This window comes from Schistocerca nitens, chromosome 4 (genome assembly GCF_023898315.1).
Source record: "Schistocerca nitens isolate TAMUIC-IGC-003100 chromosome 4, iqSchNite1.1, whole genome shotgun sequence".
Classification (NCBI taxonomy): domain Eukaryota; kingdom Metazoa; phylum Arthropoda; class Insecta; order Orthoptera; family Acrididae; genus Schistocerca; species Schistocerca nitens.
The window spans coordinates 964985473-964992180 of record NC_064617.1 but is presented as its reverse complement, the minus strand read 5'-3'; the positions used below and the strand labels follow the sequence as shown (position 1 = coordinate 964992180).

Genomic DNA, 6708 nt, shown 5'->3' with positions numbered 1-6708 from the left:
TTAATTCGTGCGACATAAATATGTTTAAATGGACACCCTAGCTGTAAACAGGCGTTAATGTACTTCATTGGGGACATGTTGAAAATGTGTGCCCAGACCGGGACTCGAACCCGGGATCTCCTGCTTACATGGCAGACGCTCTATCCATCTGAGCCACCGCAGGCACAGAGGATAGTACGTCTGCAGGGACTTATCCCTTGCACGCTCCCCGTGAGATCCACATTCCCAACATGTCCACAACACTACATTCGTAGTGCGCCTAATAGATGTTTGCCCATCATACTCATTACTCGTGGCAGATTAATCTACCAAGTCCCGTACGAGTTCGGGCATAGCGTGTGCGTTCGCACAAGAAGGTCAAAGGCCGTACTATCCTCTGTGCCCGCGGTGGCTCAGATGGATAGAGCGTCTGCCATGTAAGCAGGAGATCCCGGGTTCGAGTCCCGGTCTGGGCACACATTTTCAACATGTCCCCAATGAAGTACATTAACGCCTGTTTGCAGCTAGGGTGTCCATTTAATTATCATTTCATTTCTAGCAAAGCTGCATGGTCATCCACGGTAACTGTTCTTTCGGGAACAGATACTACCGTCATATATAATAAATATGTTTGCCCACTGTATCCTACAATACGTAGTAAAAAAGGAAGATCTGAGCTAGTGTGGCAGCAGAAATCTCCATCTCAGCAAGAACGTGTCTTAAAGTTCCACAGCAACTTACCTGGATAGCTGAAAGTTTCATTTAAATAAAATCTCATCACTTATGAAGACGGTTTATGCCCTCTCTGCCTTAAATGTAGATAAAACGAATGTAGTACGTTCGAGAGTATAGTTCTTAAATGAACAGATCTAGAAATCTGAACAAAGATTAGAAGAGTGTAAAGTAATTTCGTAAGAACCCAAAATTCTATTAACAACAAACACGAGTCGTGTTTTTTAAAAGTGAGTACAGTTCTGAAATAAAAAAATAAAAAACAGGTAGACTTTTCACAGAAATTTTGTTTTTGCATGGAAGCCTGTAGCTTAATCTAGTTTTTTACATAACGCCCAACAATAATAAGGCGTTTATCGTATCGTACAACCAGCTTTTTAATACCATCGTCGTAGAAATCTGCCGCTTGATTGCGCAACAACTGCATGAAGCACACATCTTGACACTTGAGGAAACTCGTGACATAGCGTCGAAATTGTAAGGCGTCTGTTCTCTCTCACATTTTCATCAACTTTATGCACCAAATCGTCGGTAATGACTGATTTCGCCCACTTCGTTCCTCATCATGCACATTCGTAGGGCCAACTTTAAATACTCTCAGCCATTTCCATACCATCCCATCGCTCACAATGTTTTCTCCATACACCACGTACTGACATGACGGTGGATTTCAGCTGCCTTCATGGCTTTAGCACTACGAAAACAATTCACAGTCGGAGGCGGCATTTCAGATACTCGCAAACAAGAGTCAAAAGCGCCGAATATTGGTGGTAACTGTGTAGAAAAGTCTGCCTGCTTCATTTTTAGTCAAAAATGGTGCTTCTTAAAAACATGTCTCGTATATTGTGCAGAAATTGAATACAAAATCTCATGTTTCACATACAAACATCAGTCAACGGATCACGTGTCTTTACAGACCAAAGAAATTCACCATATACAGGGTGAGTCACCTAACGTTACCGCTGGATATATTTCGTAAACCACATCAAATACTGACGAATCGATTCCACAGACCGAACGTGAGGAGAGGGGCTAGTGTAATTGTTTAATACAAACCATACAAAAATGCACGGAAGTATGTTTTTTAACATAAACCTACGTTTTTTTAAGTGGAACCACGTTAGTTTTGTTAGCATGTCCGAAAGAACAGACACTATATCCATATAAGTACACTCCTGGAAATTGAAATAAGAACACCGTGAATTCATTGTCCCAGGAAGGGGAAACTTTATTGACACATTCCTGGGGTCAGATACATCACATGATCACACTGACAGAACCACAGGCACATAGACACAGGCAACAGAGCATGCACAATGTCGGTACTAGTACAGTGTATATCCACCTTTCGCAGCAATGCAGGCTGCTATTCTCCCATGGAGACGATCGTAGAGATGCTGGATGTAGTCCTGTGGAACGGCTTGCCATGCCATTTCCACCTGGCGCCTCAGTTGGACCAGCGTTCGTGCTGGACGTGCAGACCGCGTGAGACGACGCTTCATCCAGTCCCAAACATGCTCAATGGGGGACAGATCCGGAGATCTTGCTGGCCAGGGTAGTTGACTTACACCTTCTAGAGCACGTTGGGTGGCACGGGATACATGCGGACGTGCATTGTCCTGTTGGAACAGCAAGTTCCCTTGCCGGTCTAGGAATGGTAGAACGATGGGTTCGATGACGGTTTGGATGTACCGTGCACTATTCAGTGTCCCCTCGACGATCACCAGTGGCGTACGGCCAGTGTAGGAGATCGCTCCCCACACCATGATGCCGGGTGTTGGCCCTGTGTGCCTCGGTCGTATGCAGTCCTGATTGTGGCGCTCACCTGCACGGCGCCAAACACGCATACGACCATCATTGGCACCAAGGCAGAAGCGACTCTCATCGCTGAAGACGACACGTCTCCATTCGTCCCTCCATTCACGCCTGTCGCGACACCACTGGAGGCGGGCTGCACGATGTTGGGGCGTGAGCGGAAGACGGCCTAACGGTGTGCGGGACCGTAGCCCAGCTTCATGGAGACGGTTGCGAATGGTTCTCGCCGATACCCCAGGAGCAACAGTGTCCCTAATTTGCTGGGAAGTGGCGGTGCGGTCCCCTACGGCACTGCGTAGGATCCTACGGTCTTGGCGTGCATCCGTGCGTCGCTGCGGTCCGGTCCCAGGTCGATGGGCACGTGCACCTTCCGCCGACCACTGGCGACAACATCGATGTACTGTGGAGACCTCACGCCCCACGTGTTGAGCAATTCGGCGGTACGTCCACCCGGCCTCCCGCATGCCCACTATACGCCCTCGCTCAAAGTCCGTCAACTGCACATACGGTTCACGTCCACGCTGTCGCGGCATGCTACCAGTGTTAAAGACTGCGATGGAGCTCCGTATGCCACGGCAAACTGGCTGACACTGACGGCGGCGGTGCACAAATGCTGCGCAGCTAGCGCCATTCGACGGCCAACACCGCGGTTCCTGGTGTGTCCGCTGTGCCGTGCGTGTGATCATTGCTTGTACAGCCCTCTCGCAGTGTCCGGAGCAAGTATGGTGGGTCTGACACACCGGTGTCAATGTGTTCTTTTTTCCATTTCCAGGAGTGTATATAGTTCTGGCAATACCGGCTATGACCTCCTCCTTCTGTGCGGATGCACACATATTACCCGAACTCTCACGGGACATGATAAGAATGTCTTCCACGAGTAATGGCTTCAAATGGCTCTGAGCACTATGGGACTTAACATCTATGGTCATCAGTCCCCTAGAACTTAGAACTACTTAAACCTAACTAACCTAAGCACAGCACACAACACCCAGCCATCACGAGGCAGAGAAAATCCCTGACCCCGCCGGGAATCGAACCCGGGAACCCGGGCGTGGGAAGCGAGAACGCTACCGCACGACCACGAGATGCGGGCCACGAGTAATGAGTGTGTTGGGTACGGACACTACGAATGTAGTGCGTGGACATGTTGTTGTTGTTGTTGTGGTCTTCAGTCCTGAGACTGGTTTGATGCAGCTCTCCATACTACTCTATCCTGTGCAAGCTTCTTCATCTCCCAGTACCTGCTGCAACCTACATCCTTCTGAATCTGTTTAGTATATTCATCTCTTGGTCTCCGTCTACGATTTTTACCCTCCACGCTGCCCTCCAGTACTAAATTGGTGATCCCTTGATGCCTCAGAATATGTCCTAGCAAGCGATCCCTTCTCCTAGTCAAGTTGTGCCACTCATTTCTCTTCTTCCCAATTCTATTCAAATGGTTCAAATGGCTCTGAGCACTATGGGACTTAACATCTGAGGTCATCAGTCCCCTAGAACTCAGAGCTACTTAAACCTAACTAATCTAAGGACACCACACACATCCATGCCCGAGGCAGGATACGAACCTACGACCGTAGCAGTCGCACGGTTCCAGACTGATGCGCCTAGAACCCCTCGGCCACCACGGCCGGGAATTCTATTCAATACCTCCTCATTAGTTATGTGATCTACCTATCTAATCTTCAGCATTCTTCTGTAGCACCACATTTCGAAAGCTTCTATTCTCTTCTTGTCCAAACTATTCATCATACATGTTTCACTTCCATACATGGCTACACCCCATACAAATATTTCAGAAACGACTTCCTTACACTTAAATGTATACTCGATGTTAACAAATTTCTCTTCTTCAAAAACGCTTTCCTTGCCATTGCCAGTCTACATTTTATACCCTCTCTACTTCGACCATTATCAGTTATTTTGCTCCCCAAATAGCAAAACTCCTTTACTACTTTAAGCGTCTCATTTCCTAATCTAATTTCCTCAGTCGCACTATCCTCTGTGCCCTCGGTGGCTCACATGGATAGAGCGTCTGCCATGTAAGCAGGATATCACGGGTTCGTGTCCCGGTTGGGGCACACATTTACACCTGTCCTCGTTGATATATATCAATGCCCGTCAGCAGCTGAAGGTGTTAATGTGTAATTATAATTTCGTTCTAGACGCCTGCAGGTCATCAATGGTGTCTGTTCTTTCGGACATGTCCGGAAGAACAGACACCATATCCATATAAGTATATAGCTCTCGCAATTCTGGCCATGACCTTCCTCTTCTGTGCGGATGCACACGTATTTACCCGAACTCTTACGGGACTTGGTAAGAATGTCTTCCACGAGTAATGAGTGTGCTGGGTAGGGACACTACGAATAAGGTGAGAATGTGGGTCTCGCGGGAGGCGTGCGCGATATAGTCCCTGCAGTCGCACTCTCCTATGATGGCTCAGATGGACAGAGCGTCTGCCATGTAAGCAGGAGATCCCGAGTTTGAGTCCCGGTCGGGGCACACATCTTCAATACATATATCCGTCAGCAGCTGAAGGTATTAATATAAAATTCCAATTAATATATTTTCCTTCGCTATTTACAACAGTCTGCTAACGCTGTAGTAACTTTTCAAAAAAAATGTGTGTCAATTCCCAAGGGACCAAACTGCTGAGGTCATCGTGTAAGCGTATTGTCATATCGCCTGCTTAGTTATGGAGTATCTTTGCGGACAGCCGCGTCTAGAGAGTCGAGCGCGGGACACGAACTGTTATGTTATGTTGTGTGATGTGTAGCTCTGCATGTGAGAGGCTTTGTTAGTACGGAAGTAGAAGTGTTGCTACAAGTACTATTACAGTAAAGTGATAAAATAAGCAAATGATTCGGAGGAAAGTGCGTCAAGATGTAATTTAAAAATGAGCAGTGCTGCTGATAACGTATTTGTGTATCCTCTCGTTGCGTGTCGCACAGCATCAATCATCCGCGCCGTGTTCGGTTTCCAAGAATGTACTGATGTGAATCAGCAAAAATTAGTTACCACAAAAGAGTACAAACAAGTGCGAGTGTCTCGTAGCGAGCGTGAGAACGTTCGTTCGGTCATCGCGTTCCGCATCACCAACAATCACCCGCGTCGTGTCGGTTACGCGTACGCTCGTCCGAATGATATTGTGGACTGTTAATCATGCATTAATTGGGATAACACTTGTGAGTTAGAATGTAAACAGTGCAACCTGCGACTTCCTTTCATCGTCTCAGAATATAGTTGTTCATACCAGACATAGAACAGTGTTGTGTTTTAACGTTGAGTGGCTCCCCTAAACCCGCTTGCATAATTCGATAGATAACTTAAGGCAAGCCAGCAGCAGTGTGGAGCAGAACAGCAGGTAGATGCCGTGTTTCTTGACTTCCGCAAGGCGTTCTATACAGTTCCCCACAGTCGTTTAATGAACAAAGTAAGAGCGTATGGACTATCAGACCAATTGTGTGATTGGATTGAAGACTTCCTAGATAACACAACGCAGCATGTCATTCTCAATGGAGAGAAGTCTTCCGAAGTAAGAGTGATTTCAGGTGTGGCGCAGGGGAGTGTCGTAGGACCGTTGCTATTCACAATATACATAAATGACCTTTTGGATGACATCGGAAGTTCACTGAGGCTTTTCGCAGATGATACTGTGGTATATCGAGAGGTTGTAACAATGGAAAATTGTACTGAAATGCAGGAGGATCTGCAGCGAATTGACGCATGGTGCAGGTAATGGCAATTGAATCTCAATGTAGACAAGTGTAATGTGCTGCGAATACATAGAAAGAAAGATCCCTTATTATTTAGATACAATATAGCAGGTCAGCAACTGGAAGCAGTTAATCACATAAATTATCTAGGAGTAGGAATTAGGAGTGATTTAAAATGGAATGACCATATAAAATTAATCGTCGGTAAAGGAAATGCTAGACTGAGATTCATTGGAAGAATCCTAAGGAATTGCAGTCCCAAAACATAGGAAGTAGGTTACAGTGCACTTGTTCCCCCACTGCTTGAATACTGCTCACCGGTGTGGGATCCGTACCAGATAGGGTTGATAGAAGACATAGAGAAAATCCAACGGAGAGCAGCGCGCTTCGTTACAGGATCATCCAGTAATCGCGAAAGCGTTACGGAGATGATAGATAAACTCCAGTGGAAGACACAGCAGGAGAG

General features: G+C 46.7%; 1 non-coding gene across 1 annotated transcript; it reads left to right on the top strand.

Moving 5' to 3' along the window:
• Positions 1-380: 380 nt before the first annotated feature.
• On the top strand, positions 381-455 carry Trnat-ugu (transfer RNA threonine (anticodon UGU)). The gene has a single exon. It is a non-coding gene; the product is annotated as a tRNA-Thr (tRNA).
• Positions 456-6708: the final 6253 nt, after the last annotated feature.